Genomic DNA, 15,575 nt, shown 5'->3' on the forward strand with positions numbered 1-15,575 from the left:
GAGTGTGCAGTAGACAAGTTGCAGTGCAGACCCTTGTAGTTTCAGAAACAGGCTGGGCCATCCACAGCAAAGAACTATGGGCCACTCAAAGAGAGTTCCTGACATCTTGCTGGGCCCTGGTGGAATGAGTGTCTGACCATGGGACATCAAGAGCTTCAGGGAAGAGCTATGTAGATGGACACATGAGGGTGGGCATGGAGTGTGAGGATCTTAGTGTTATAAGTTAATCCTCACTAGAAAGCATCCACTGCTGAGACAACAAGGAATCAAGTGGATAGAATGATTCAGCCAGTAGACATCAGCCAGCCTCTGGCCCTGGCTACTGCTGCTCTTGTGAAGTGGGTTCATGAGTGGCACAGTAGTGGAGGCAGATATGGTGGCAAAGATGGAGGCTAACATGACCCAACATCATGGGCTCCCTCTCCCCAAGGCTGATCCAGCCACAGCTACTGATGGGTGTCTAATTACAGCCACAGAAGATGGGTGTCTCACTAACCAGTCACTTGCAGGCAAGTTGATTACACTGAATCTCTTCTACCCTGAAGGGACTGTGAGTCATCTTGACTAGAAATGGCATATATCTATGAGTTTGTCTTTTCTGTCCACAGGCCCTCAGCCAGTCCTGCAATCCTAGGGCTCCTAGAGTATCTGCAGATCTACTCTATGCATTCTGTGACATAGGATTCCACATAGCATCACCTCAGACCAAAGGGTCTACTTTACAGCAAGAAAAACATAGCGGTGGGCACTCAGCCATGGCATCCACTGGTCCTACCATGTGCCACACCACCCAGGAACTGCTGGGGGATAAGCAATGGGATAGCCTATTGAAGACACAGCTGAAGAACCAGCTTAGAGATGACACTCTGCAAAGAGAGTAGCAACCTTTAAAATGTGGTATACACTTTGAACAAAGGGCTGCTATATGATGCTTGGTCCCCAAGAGACAGAATGCTTGGGTCAGGAGAGTGGAGGCAAGCCACTGAAACCAATGGAAGTGACAGCCTCACCAAGAGACAGGGAGATTCTGAAAGCCTGATGAAGAAGGTGGGTGATGAGTATGACGCATGGCTTCAGAAGTGGCAACAGTGGAGGGCTATGTTTTGTCCCTAGTTCTCTTCTTGTGAATTTCTCCAGAAATGGTGATCAACCAGAAGCCTGGAGAAGCTGTGCACCAAGGAGGAGAACTTGAAATATATATACACTAGTGATTCTGATCTCCAAGGATAAAGTTAAAATTCCCAAGAACTTTTTTAAAAGTAAAAATTCAGGTTACCTTAAAAATAATAAAAATCTGACTGCCATCAAACTGCTCATTTGCAACATGGTATTCTGGAAATAATAAAACTTTGCCTTCAAACTTTTTAGGGAAAATTATTTTTACTGATTGATTGATTGAGACAGGGTCTCCCTCTGTGGCCCAGGCTGGCATGCAGTGGTGCAATCACAGCTCAGTGCAGCCTTTACCTCTCAGGTTCAAGCAGTGTTCCCACCTCAGCCTCTTGAGTAGCTGGGACCACAGGTGCACAGCAGTACACCTGGCTCATTTTTTTTTTTAGAGAGATGAGAATCTCTGTGTTGCCCAGGCTCATCTCAAACTTGGGTTTAAGCAATCCGTCCTCCTCAGCCTCCTAAAGTACTGAGATTATAGGCATGAGCTACTGTGTCTGGCTGGGAAATTATTTTTAGCCCAGAATTCTATATCCAATATCAAGAATAAGGTTAAAAATGAACACCTTAAACTCATAAAAATTATCATAAATTCACCTTCTGTGGGAAAATAAATTACTGGAGGATGTTCTCTGCCCCTCAGGGTCTGGGGCCTCAGCAAAAGCAGCAGGAAAAGGCTGGCATCATTGGGACACATCTTCCCTCAGGTGTCTGTGGCTCCTTCCAGCCCGGGCTGGGGCTTCTGCAGGGCTGTCAGCCACAACCTCTCCTGTGGGCCCTCCACGTGACCCCACCACATAAGCTATTTTGGTTCCATGGGTGAGCATCTCAAGACAACAAAGCATATAGGCATGGCCTTTCACGGTCTGGGCTCAGAGGTCACATAGCATCACGTCTGCTGCACTCTGCTGATCAAGGCAGTAACCCAGACTCAGCCAGGGTCAGGGAGAGAACATGGTGTAGCTGTAAAGCATGGGGGCTGGCAGACATTGCTGCAGTCATTTTTAGAAAATATGACCTGCCACAGCAGTGAACGAGGGCACCAGTGACATCCATAGTCAAATCCAAGTAATTCTCAGTGGTGTGACTGTGAGACATAATGCAATTGACAAGAATGAGAATTTTTAAAGCTTTGGCCTAAATAAAAAAATTTAAAAATGAATGAAATATAGAACTAAGATTCCAGGTTATTTCAAAATAACGTGGATGTTTGGAGTAGAGGTGGAAAGGAGAGTATAATGTGTGCTAAGTGTCTTGTCCATTTGAAGTGGTTACAGGTAGAAATTAATTCTGGACATTAAATTATGACTATTTTCACATGAATTAGTAAGATGTGTAAAACTCTTGTATAATACTTTGGCATTAAAAATAATAACTTTGAGGCCAACCATTAGAAGACTAGACATAAGATGTAATTTCTAAAACAGTAAAATAATAAAAGTGAGAAAAAACAATACAACAAATAAGAAGGTATTTTAAGTCCAAAATATGAAATAAGATGGTAGTAATTATGTAAACACATCATTAGTCACAATTAATATGAATTTAATCTCCCTTTTAAAGACATAAATTTTTAAATTGGAATGTTTTAAATTCAGCTGTATGTTATTTAGAAAAGAACATGACTAAATTTTGGGAAGAAAAAAAGAGAGAGAAGAAAATTTGAAAATAAAAAAATAAATGAAGATATACTGGGGAAATGCTAATTAAAAGAAAGCAGAAATGGCAATAGCAATAGTAGTCAAAATAGAAATGAAAGTGAGAAGCATTAAATGCATTAAATAGGAATGAGAAATACTTACATTATAAAAATTACAGTCACCCCCAAAATATAACAATCATTAACGTTTATGAACAGAACAATATTATATTGATATTTATAGAGTTAAAACACCCGGAAACATAAGAGACACTGACAAATCACAATCTTGGCGAGAGATTTTAAAACCTCTCCAAGAAATTAAGATACCAACTAGAAGAAAAAAAATTAAGCCATAGAGGACATAAATAGCTATTGTACTTTCATATAAATTGTCTGTTTCTAATTTAATTAACTACATAGTTGCATTGCTAATATGAGTCGTTCTCAGTAAAAAGGCTGCCCATTTTTTTCAAATACCTGTTGGATATTTTTATTTTTTGTTTATTTATCAAACCAGGATATTTAGCATATCCATTACCTCCTACAGATGATTTCTTTGTGGTGAGAACATTCAAAATTGTCTCTTCTTGCTTTTTTAGAGTATACAATAGAGTAATGTTAACCATAGTCACCCTCCTGTGTAACAGAACACCAGAACTGATTCCTCCTATCTAACTGTAACTTTGTACTCATTGACCAACCTCTCCCTATTCCTGGTGGAACAGTCTTTAACTGCCCTTTTATTAGTCAAAATAAATAAATAAGTTGCCAAAAGTCAAAAACCACACAGGTCACATTCACTGAAGTGATCCAATAAAAATAAATTTTGCAAAAACCTCGTTTGGAAATTAAAGCAATTCTAAATATATCTTAGTTTAACGTGAATATCAAAACTGAGATTATATCTCTTGTATGAGACCTAAAATAGTAAAACACATGGAAGAAGACAGCAGGATGGTGGCTACCATGGCATTGAAGGAATGTGATGTGGGGAGTTGTTGTTCAACAAGGATAAAATCAGGTTTTTTTGTTTTGTTTTGCTTTGTTTTGAGACAGAATCTTGTTCTGTCACCCAGGCTGGAGTGCAGTGGCACGATCTTGGCTCACTGCAACCTACGTCTTCCGGGTTCAAGCAATTCTCCTGACTCAGCCTCCCAAGTAGCTGGGATTATAGGCACGTGCCACCATGCCCGGCTAATTTTTGTATTTTTAGTAGAGATGGTGTTCTGCCATGTTGGCCAGGCTGGTCTCAAACTCCTGACCTCAGGTGATCCTCCCACCTCGGCCTCCCAAAGTGCTGGGATTACAGACATGAGCCACTATGCTCGGCCAAAAACAGTTTTAAGATGAGTAAACTCCAGATATCTGCTATACAGTGCAGCCCTTGTGGTTAACAATAATTTAAAGGGTAGATTTCGTGTTAAGTGTTCTTACCACAAAAGTGGGTGAACACAAGGAAACTCTGGGAGGTGATGGGGATGTTTATTACCTTGACTGTGGTGAGGTTAGCATAATATAGACACATGTCCAAACTCACCAAAGTGTACATATTAATTATGTGCAGTTTTTTGGTATATCAATTATACCCTTGATAAAGCTGGGACAAAAAAATTTGCTTACACTAAAATTACAAAGTAAACAGAAATAAATGTCAGTGAGAGTACTAAAGATAGTTACTTTTTTTTGGTTACTTTTATTCTTTTAGTATTTTAGAAATTACATCTTATGTCTAGTCTTCTAATGGTTGGCCTTAAAGTTATTTTTTTAAATAACAAAGTATATGGATGTCACCAAAGCCACATTTGATGCCAATTTTGGTCACATTTGCCTTTATTAGCACACAAGAAAGACCAAAAATAGAATAAGAATTCTACTCAAGAAGGTAAAAGTAAATACATCTTTAAAAAGTAGAAATTTAATAAAAATACAGCAGAAATCAGAAAATTCTTCCAAACGAATACTAACTCATAACCAAGTGTGCCATCCTGAGAATGCAAGAACAAGGCAACATTAGGAAATTTATGAAAAAAAAAATACACTGTATTGAAAAGGGGATGCCATGTGGTCAGCTCAAGGGGCAGAGACACATTCTGTTCCCCCCTCCTCCAATATTTTATTATCCAGGAAAAAATTGACTTTGTTAACTTGATAAAGGGTAGCTTTCAAAACCTATAATAAACAACATACTTAAAGTGGCAGCATTAGAAATCTATTAAACCCAATATACAGTAACTATCATCTTAACATCCAGCATTATTCCAAAAGTCCTGGAAAACCCCAGAAAATGAAAACAAGAAATGCGTATTAATATTCAAAAGGAAGGCAGGCTGGGTATGGTGGCTCATGCTGTAATTCCAGCACTTTGGGAAGCTGAGGCGGACGGATCACTCGCAGTCAGGAGCTTGAGACCAGCCTGGCCAACATGGTGAAACCCCATTTCTACTAAAAAAAATACAAAAAAAGTTAGCCAGGCATGGTGGTGTGCGCCTGTAATCCCAGCTACTCGGGAGGCTGAGGCAGGAGAATTGCTTGAACCCAAGAGGCAGAGGCTGCAGTGAGCCGAGATTGCCCCACTGCACTCCAGCCTGGGTGACAGAGCAAGACACTGTTTCGAAAGAAAAAGAAAAAAAAAAAAAATATATATATATGTATTAAAAAGAAAGAGATAAACCCATTTTAATCTATTGATTATAAACATGACTGTTTATACAAAAAATAATCAGCTACAAATTGTTAGAATCTCTGAGTTCAGTAAGGTGGCCAAATAATAAAACAACATTCCTAAACCAATAGGTTTCCTGTACACCAGTAGTAATCAATTAGAAAAAGTTGAATTTCAGTATTTATAGTTTTCTAGGAATTGGTCTATTTCTTCTAAGTTGTTGATGTTATGAATATAGCATCATCCTTTTCACGACCGAAGGATCTGTAGAGATATTTCCTGTTTTATCTGGACATTGGTGATCTGTGTCTTTTTTTCTATTGTATCAGCCTTGAAAAAGATAAAAAGAAATTGACCAGGAGATTTGTCAACTTTACTGATTTTTTTTTTTTTTTTAAAGAACTGCCTTTTAAATTTCATTGAGGTTCTCTCATTGTTCACCTGTTTTCAATTTTGTTGATTTCTGGTATCTTTCTTACTCCTTTCTGTTTGCTTTGAGTTTACATTGTTCTTTTTTTTGTAGGTTTTTCAGGTAGGAACGTGGAAAGCCTCTGAAACATCTACCTGGAGCTCTCTGTGTAGGTGTGTGGATACCTCCCAGGTGTGCCTCTCTGGGAGGACAGGTCTGCCTTGAGCTATAAACGTGGCATCTGTCAGCATGCACGCTGTTGAAAGCTGTGGGATTAGGTGGAGTGACAAGGTGCAGTTGTGTAGGCAGGGCCCAGGACAAAGCTGCAGTGTTTTGAGGTCTGGAGAAGAAAATCCAGCAAAGGAGACTAAGCAGGATGGCCGGAGCGAGGAGGAAGAGAATCAGTCAGAAATAATGTCACTTTGGGAGGCAAGGTGGGCAGATCACTTAAAGTCAGGAGTTTGAGACCAGTCAGGCCAACATTATGAAACCCCATCTCTACTAAAAATACAAAAATTAGCCAGGCATGGTGGTGGGCGCCTGTAATCCCAGCTACTCGCGAGGTTGAGGTGGGAGAATCACTTGAACCTGGGAGACGGGGGTTTCAGTGAGCCAAGATCGCACCATTGTATTCCAGCCTGGGCGACAGAGTGAGACTCCACCTCAAAAAAAAAAAAAAAAGAATTAAAAAAAGAGGTCAAAAGAGCAGCACTTTTCAGAAGGAAAATATGGACAACTGTGGAAAGGTGATGAGAGATCAAACAAGGTGAAGTCCTAAATGGTTCACTGGAAGCAGCAACGTGGAAGCCCTTGGTGACTTTGACATGAGCAGTTTCACTGGAGTGTGGCAGAGAGAACCCGACTGAGGAGCAGGGGGTCAGGGTGGGAGGGGGTGCTCAGCAGGGAAGGGTGTCACATTTGTTAATGAAAATGTTCTCTCCTTTGAATGTGATGATGCATTTAGTGTGTAACAGTGTCTGGCTCACGGTCAGGCCTTGCTAACACTTTGCTTTCACTCACTTCCTTATCTTTCATTCATTGACCAAAAGGTTAATGGTGGCTGTTCCTCCTTTGAAAAGCAGGTTGGGAACACCAGCATAGCTATTTTAACACTGGGATTTCTGTTAGGAAAGTAGATGTGACTTACCTTTGGTGGAACTCCTTTTCTAGAAAGGGAGGCAACACACATGTTGGTTAAATCTCAGTGTCTTGAGTCAGGCTGTCACAAGTTAAATCTCAGTTCTGCCACCTGAGCCATGTAGCTACGGGGATTTTACATGAACTCCTGAGCCCTCAGTTTTCTCACCATCAACCATTCATCAGAATAGTGCCTACCTCACCAGTGCACATCTTAAGCACCTAGCACCTCTGTTAGCTGCCATTTAAGTTGAGAATTTCCCTGTGAGGTTTTTTCAGAGGAGGTTCTCTCTACAGTAAAACACCAAGTATTTGGTCCCCTTTTGCAGAAATCCATCCACACCATGTGTAAACACAGGGGCTGGGAACTTGCATGATAAACCAGGTCAGCCAAACACGGATGAACAATGCCAGGCCCGTTTCATCTGCAGAGTATCAGCGACTCTTCAATCGGCAGGTCCCCAGCTGCCTTGCAGCACAGCCAGGGCCTAGCATAGCGCTGCCTCCTTCCCTTTCACTTATCCCCAGGAATTCCCAGAGATCCAGGGTGAACCTCCCTTAGTCTAATGAGAAGGAGGCATTCTGACTTTTTAGGTTATTTCCTCTTCCCAGTCCCCGGCAGATGGAAAAACAACAACGACAACAAAAACAAGCAAAAAACAAAACAAAACGAAACACAATAATTGCTGCTTGCATGAATGACCTCACTAGGGGAAGAGTGCTGAGCACCTAAGTCCTTGCACTGCTGCCAGGCCTGGCGTCATCGTGATTAACACAGCAATCACCGGCCAGGGAGCCGGGCCGCTCTGCCTAACAGACACCCTGACTGGGTGACTTACGGCTTTATATTTTTAAATTGGCCTCTCTAGCACCGTCTGATAAATCAACACACAAGCCATTAAATGGTTCATTATCCCAGTAATATGATTCATTCTTTGTGCCAAGAAATGCAGGAGATGTCAGGAAACTTAAAAATATCTCATTTGAAGCCATGAGCGCCCATCCACATAACAGATTAACTGGATGAGAGAGAGCGGTTGGACACAGAGGTCAAAGAGAAGGCTCAGCAGGTGGTGGTCTTCCTTGCAGCAGTCCTTTACCTCCTGCTGAAAAATGTAAGTCACGATCTCACTAGGTAGGCTCTGTGCCTGGCCACACTTTCTCCCTCATAGGCTCAGAAGGCGGTCATGCTGGCTGCAGGCACCTGTAAGAGAATTTACAGCCAAGTGCACCTAGCTAGGGTCATTTCTATAGGAAGAACACCAGGTCCAGAAGACGATGGGGCCATGTGCTATGGAAGAAAGAGCACTTGGTCTATGTGCTATGGAAGAAAGAGCACTCAGACCAGCACTCAGGGCACCAGGTCTGAAACTCTGGGTACATTGTTTGAAATGAAATCACAATACTTTGTTGTCATCATCTGTCAAAAAAGAAAGTCATTCTCCATATTTTTCAAGTTCTTTCTAGCTCTAAGATTCTATGACTCTAGTGTGTTGGAGAAGAGAGGAAGGCAGAGTTGAGAGCTTGGTCAGAGCTGAGCTCCAATGTATCTGATATGTGGATTATGTAGGAGACTCTTCCACCAAATCCACATACACTATTTTGCATGAAGATTGCTAATTTATGTTGATTGTATCAGTGATGGCTCCTTTAGTAGAAAGAAGAAAAAAATGTAAATGAAACTGGTTTAAGTATTAAGGACATTTATTTGCTTGTGTATTCTGCAACCTCTGAATGTCTGCTTTGATCTCCATTACAACACCTGGGACTAGAACAGAGTCCCTAGACTCATGGAACTTAATTCTAGTTGGGGAAATAGATAATAAACAAAACATATGTAACTATATTATCTAATGTCAGGTAATGGCAAGGGCAATGAAGACAAACAGGACAGGTGAATAGAGAGATTCTTTTTCACACAGGATGGTGATGGAAGGCCTCTTTAAGGCAATTAATAGCTGATACAATGTTGGTAAATAAAGGCATAACAAGAAGACTATGAGACCTTCAGAGAAGATTCCTGCCAGGAAGCATCACTACGAAGAGCACAGATATGTGGTTAGGCATACTGGGGGATCCCAGTGAAACAGGTTTCTGTGGAAGGAACCAGCATAGTCTGCCCTGTTGGGGAGCTCAAAATGGAGCTGATAGTGTTGGCTGAGAAGTTTGGAAGTGTTCCTATGACAGGGCCACATGTTGCTATAACCAAGAACTCAGCATCTGCCAAGGACTCAAGCGAATCTTCAGGCAGATTTCTACAGCCCCGACTTGCTCAGCTCCCTCTTCTCCAGTGGCCTCCCTCACAAACTCCAACGGTCCACAATCCTGATCTCTGAATACTCGGCTGAGTGAGATCACTGCTTTTGTTGAGTTTCTACCTCTGTGCATTTCAGAAAAAAAAAAAAAAAGGCCCAAGAAAGAAAGACCCCTTTTTCAGAGGCATGTGAACCAGAACAACTCCATCTTGAATAGGAGCTGTAAAATAAGGCTGAAACCTACTGGGCTTCATTTCCAGATGGTTAAGGCATTCTAAGTCACAGGATGAGATAGGAGGTCAGGACAAAGTACAGGTCATAAAGACCTTGCCTATAAAACAGATTGCAGTAAAGAACCTGGCTAAATCCTACCAAAACCAAGATGGCCACAAGAGTGACCTCTGGTCGTCCTCACTACTACACTCCCATCAGCACTAAGACAGTTTACAAATGCCACGGCAACATCAGGAAGTTACCTTATATGGTCTAAAAAGGGAAGGCATGAATAATCCACCCCTTGTTTAGCATATCATCAAGAAATAACCACAAAAATGGGCAGCTAGTAGCCCTCAGGGCTGCTCCGCCTATGTACTCGTAACCCATTCTTTTATTCCTTCACTTTCTTAATAAACTTGCTTTCACTCTGCACTGCGGACTTGCCCTAAATTCTTTCTTGTGCAAGATCCAAGAACCCTCTCTTGGGGTCTGGATGGGGATTCCTTTCCTGTATTTCTCTGTTCTGTAACACCTTGAGGCTCATTTTGTGTGTTTCCTTTCTCTCAACAATTACAGATCTGCACTGCGTAACGTTCAGTGTCTGAAAACATCTGCTTCATGTTTGTCTAATTTAATAGTAGTTTTCTGTGGGAGTGAAAGTCTAGTACTAGTTACACTGCCATGGCCAAAACTGAGGGCTTTTTGGGTGTCTTCTAAAACCCTTGATTCTTATTGGCAGCTGCCTACTCTGAGTAAATGCTCAACAAAATACGAAACAGCTCAGCTTCATATCTTCCAACCAACCTCAGAAAAAACATCAAGTCTGATTTAAATTTCATATCAAAAGCAATATTTCAATTATTTAAAGCTACAATAAATATACAACCATACAGAAATCTGTAACCAAATATAAAACTCTCTAAACTAAAACATTTAACACAGCAGAGACCAGCAATATAACACTGGGTTAATTCATTTTTATGTAAAACTTGTAGTAAAGTGTACCACCACATTTATGTTTAATTTAAGAGCCTCTTTACTCCAGAAGTATAAGGGGCCCAAATCAGAAAACCTATTGATATAATTTACCACATTAACAAACCAGGAAATTATATGGTTATTTCAATAGGAAAAGAAACAGTATTCAATAAAATTCAATCTATACACATAATAAAACATATATCAACAATAACAACAGTAAAAATGAAAGGCTTAATGAAAGGTATTTAATTTAAAAGCCACCGAAAACACCATATGTAATAGTGAAATTTACAAATTATTCTCATTAAAGTCATGCTCAACACTAAGGTGTCAAGTGTCTCTGCTTGTATTCAACATGTCATTCACCATTGGTTTTTTTTTTTTTTTTTTTCTGTGGTATCTCTTGACCTGGTCTCAAGGCAGCCAGAACTCCAGAAACAGATAAGCATTGATAAAGAGATCTCGAAGAGAAGTCCTCTAGTTCAGGCTCAAGAAGAGGAAAAGGGGTCTCCTGTTAATATAAGTTGTGGCAGCCAGAACCCACAGCACTGGAAACTTGAAGAAAGAAGAGCCTTCCTCTTCAGTGAAAAGAGCTACAGTCCAAAGGCGGTGAGGCAAGTTCCTGTTGATTTTTCCTCTCTGCCCCCACACCCTCTCCAGATACACATTGGTTGGCCTTGGATATAGACACAGTTCCAGAAAGAAAGTGGGAAAGCAAAGTAAATAAAACTCCAGGTTTCTGGCTAGAGGACTAAAAAAGGAGAGTCCCAGGGAACCATAAAGTACCAAGACTGCGGAAAAGGAGGAGCTGGGGAAACAATACCATTAAGGTATTTATGAACTCCTGAAATCAACCTCAAGTTTAGCGTTCAGGTTCTGATTCAAAGCAGCCAAAACTAAACTAAGATACCATGACCCATGTCCCAGATTGACCACCAGAGGGTACACATGTAGGACAAATTTAAATAGGACTGCAAAGGCTGTTAAAATTAAACTAATATAGAGACTTTATCCCAGAGAACGCCACTCAGAATTTACAATCTAAGCCCAATCAGGTCAATGGCTGCTAAAATAAAAATGTCAATATTCTCCACAGAGTATAAACAAGACCCAGTCCTATATTACACAATATTGAAAATGTCCAGAATATAATCCCAAATTACATCGCACATGAAGAACCAAGGAAATTACAAATTGCATGAGAAAAGACAATCAACAGATGACAACAGTGAGATGTTGGAACTCATCCAACAGTAAATCTTCCCAACTGATGTTAAATTTATCTGACAAAGGCTTTGATAATGATCCCACTAGTAAGGGTAAACATATTTATTTTTATTTTTAATTTTTTGAGACAGAGTCTGGCTCTGTTGCCCAGACTGGAGTGGAGTGCGTGATCTCTGCTCACAGCAACCTCTGCCTTCTGGGCTCAAGTCAATCCTCTCACTTCAGCCTCCTGAGTAGCTGGGACTATAGACAGACACAAACATGCCCAGTTAACTTTGATTCTATCTATCTATCTATCTATCTATCTATCTATCTATCTATCTAGTAGAAATAGGGTTTCACCACATTGCCTGGGTTAGTCATAAACTCCTGGGCTCAGGCAATCCACTTGCCTAGGCCTTCCAAAGTGCACGGAATAAAGGCATGAGCCATACCACCTGGCCTAAGCATCTTTAAAATGAATCAGGTAATAGAAAGTCGCAGTCCAAAATAGAACCAAACATACACAAATGTATATACAATACACGAAAGAACCAAATATAAAATTCAGAACTAAAACATACAATGAATAAAATTTTAAAACTCATTAGGTATACTCAATAGCATAATTCAGATGACAGAGTGAAAAGTTCACTGGAACTTGTGGATAGATCAATAGAAATATTCAACCTTAAAAACTAAGAAAAAAGATTGATTAGAAATTAATCTGGGCTGGGCGCAATGGCTCATGCCTATAATTCCAGCACTTTGGTAGGCTGAGACAGGAGGATCACCTGAGTTCAGGAGTTTGAGACCAGACTGGCCAACATCGTGAAACACCGTCTCCACTAAAAACACAAAAATTAGCTGGGTGTGGTGGCGGGCGCCTGTAATCCCAGCTACTCAGGAGGCTGAGGAATGAGAATCGCTTGAACCTGGAAGGCAGAGGTTGCAGTGAGCCGAGATTGTGCCACTGCATTCCAGCCTGGACAAGAGTGAGACTCTGTCTCAAAACAAAACAAAAAAAAATTAGTCTGTGGGATAAAATAGAAATGTCTAGCCTTTGTTTCATCTGAGTCCTAGAAAGAAATAATACTGCAGTGGAGACATAATATTTAAAGAAATAATGTATATAAACTCTTAAAGTTTTGGGGAAAAAATAAACCTACAGATTCAAGAAGCTCAGAAAATTCCAAACAGTAAAAACACAAATAAATCAATGCAAAGACATATAACAATCAAACTTTGAAAATAAAGACAAAGAAAAAATCTTAAAAGCAGCCAGACAAAAAAGGATGCATTGCTTAAAAAAGGAAAGCAGCACACAAGACAGTGGATTTCTCATCAGAAATTTTTGATGCCAAAATAAAAAAAAAAAATCTGTCAACTAAGAATTCTAGGTCCATCAAAAACACTCTTCAGAAATCTACATCAAAACTACAATAAGATACCACTTCACATCCACTAGGATGGCTATAATAAACAAGACAATAACAAATGTTGGCAAGCAGGTGAAGAAATGGAAACCCTTACACATTGCTCATAGGAATATAAAATGATGCAGGTACTTTGGAAAACAGTTTGGCAGCTCCTCAAAAAATTAAATGTAGAGTTCCATATGCCCCAACAATTCTACTTCTAGGTATAGACTCAAGATAACTGAAAACACATATTCACACAAAAACTTGCATGTGAATACTCATAGCAGCATTATTCATAATAGCCAAAAGGCAGAAACACTCCAACTATCAATCAATTGATGAGTAGATAAATATAATGTTATATCCATACAGTGCAATGTTATTCTGCCATAAAAAATACTTACGTTCTGATACATGCTAATATGGATAAAACTCAAAGAAATTGTGCAAAGTGAAAGAAGTCAGAAAGAAACGGCCACATATTCTATGATTTCAATTATAGGCAATGTCCAGAATAGACAGATTCATAGAGACAGAAAGATTATTGGTGGCTAGCAGGCTAGGTAGAAAAGAAGAATGAACTGCTAATGTATACAGGGCTTTTAGGGGTGGTGGTGGTGATATAAAGGTTCTAGCTTTAGATAACGGTGATAGTTGCACAACTTTGAGAATATGCAAAAAAAAAAATTGTGTACTTTAAAAAGGTACATTTTATGGTATGTGAAGTATGTTTCCAAAGAAAAGGAGAAAAAGAAGTTCTCATTTGAAGTAAAACCAAGAGAATTCATTGTCAGTGGACCTGCTCTAAGAGAATTGCTAAAGTAGTTCACCAAACACAAAGGAAATGGTACCAGAAAGAAACTCTAGAGCAGAGATTTTAAAAAAGCAAAAGAAATTTAAAATATATGAAAAAATTGAGTAAACTATTCTTCTGTTGAATTCTTTAAAATATGTTATATGCTTCAAGGTAAAACAATGTTTTTAAATGAAGTTTCAAAGTATGTAGATGCAATATGTAATAAACATATAAGAAATTACAACATAAAGAGGGAAGAAGAAACCTATAGATAGGTAAGATTTCAAAACACATGATATAGGAAAATACTGATTCTGTGTAGATAGTGAAAATTTAAATGAAAATATTGTAATTCCTAGGGCTACCACTTTTTTTTTAATTTTAAAAAAGTACATATACAATGAGATATATTCAAAAACACAATATATAGAATTGAATTAAAAATTACTAAATAAGCCAGGCATGGTGGCTCACACCTGTAATCCCAGCACTTTGGAAGGTGGAGGCGGGCTGAGGCCAGGAGTTCAAGACCAGCCTGGCCAACATGGTGAAACCCCGTCTCTACTAAAAATACAAAAACTAGACGGTCGTGGTGGCACATGCCTATAATCCCAGCTCCTCAGGAGGATGAGGCAAGAGAATCGCTTGAGCCCGGGAGACGGAGATTGCAGTGAGCCAAGATTGCACCACTGCACTCCAGTCTGGCTGACAGAGTAAGACTCTGCACAAAAAAAAAAAAAAAAACAACTATTAAATAACCCAAAAGAAGGCAGGAATGGGAACACACAGGGATGATAAACAGAGGAACAAAGAGATACAAATAATAAAATGATAGAACTACATTCAAACATATCAATAATTACATTAAAGGTAAATGATCTAAATGCATCAAATAAAAGAGATTGTCAGAATAAATTTTAAAAAATACATAACACAATTACATACTGTCTATAAAAATTCTGCTTCAAGCATAATGATATCAGTACATTAAAAGTAAAATTATGAGAAAAGATACAAAATGCAAACACTAACCAAAAGAAAGCTCAAGTGGTTATATTAATATCAGACAAAGTAGACTTCAGAGCAAACACATTTGGCAGAATATCATATGATAATAAAAGAGTTTACTTATAAGAATTACATGAAAACCCTAAAGGTATATGAAGCTAACAACAAAGCTTCAAAATATATAAACTGAAAATTAATTTTTGGACAAATCGGACTACATCAAAATTAAAAACTTTAACTCCGAAACAACACTGCTAAGATAATAAAAAGAAAGGCTACAGATTGGGAGAAAATATGTGCAAAACACATATCCAACATAAGACTTGCACTCAGAATCTCAAAGGAAATGTTAAAATTCAACAGTAAGTCAGCAAACAACCAAATTAAAACATGGGCAAAAGAGCTGAACAGACACTTTACCAAACGGTATTTAAGGAGAGCAAATGAGTACATGAAAAGATACTTAACATCATTAGTCGTTATGAAAGTGCAAATTAAAACCTTGGAGAAATGCAATTAAACACGTAAATAAAAATAACGACAATGTCAAGTGAGAGTGAACATGCAGAACAGTTGGAACTGTAAACATTGCTGTGGGAACGCGAAATGGTTCAACCACTCTGGGAAACAGTTAGTGTGTTTCTTATTAAACACACACTTACCATATGACAG

The sequence above is a fragment of the Trachypithecus francoisi genome, unplaced genomic scaffold (assembly GCF_009764315.1).
Source record: "Trachypithecus francoisi isolate TF-2019V2 unplaced genomic scaffold, Tfra_2.0 Lachesis_group12, whole genome shotgun sequence".
In the NCBI taxonomy this organism is placed as follows: domain Eukaryota; kingdom Metazoa; phylum Chordata; class Mammalia; order Primates; family Cercopithecidae; genus Trachypithecus; species Trachypithecus francoisi.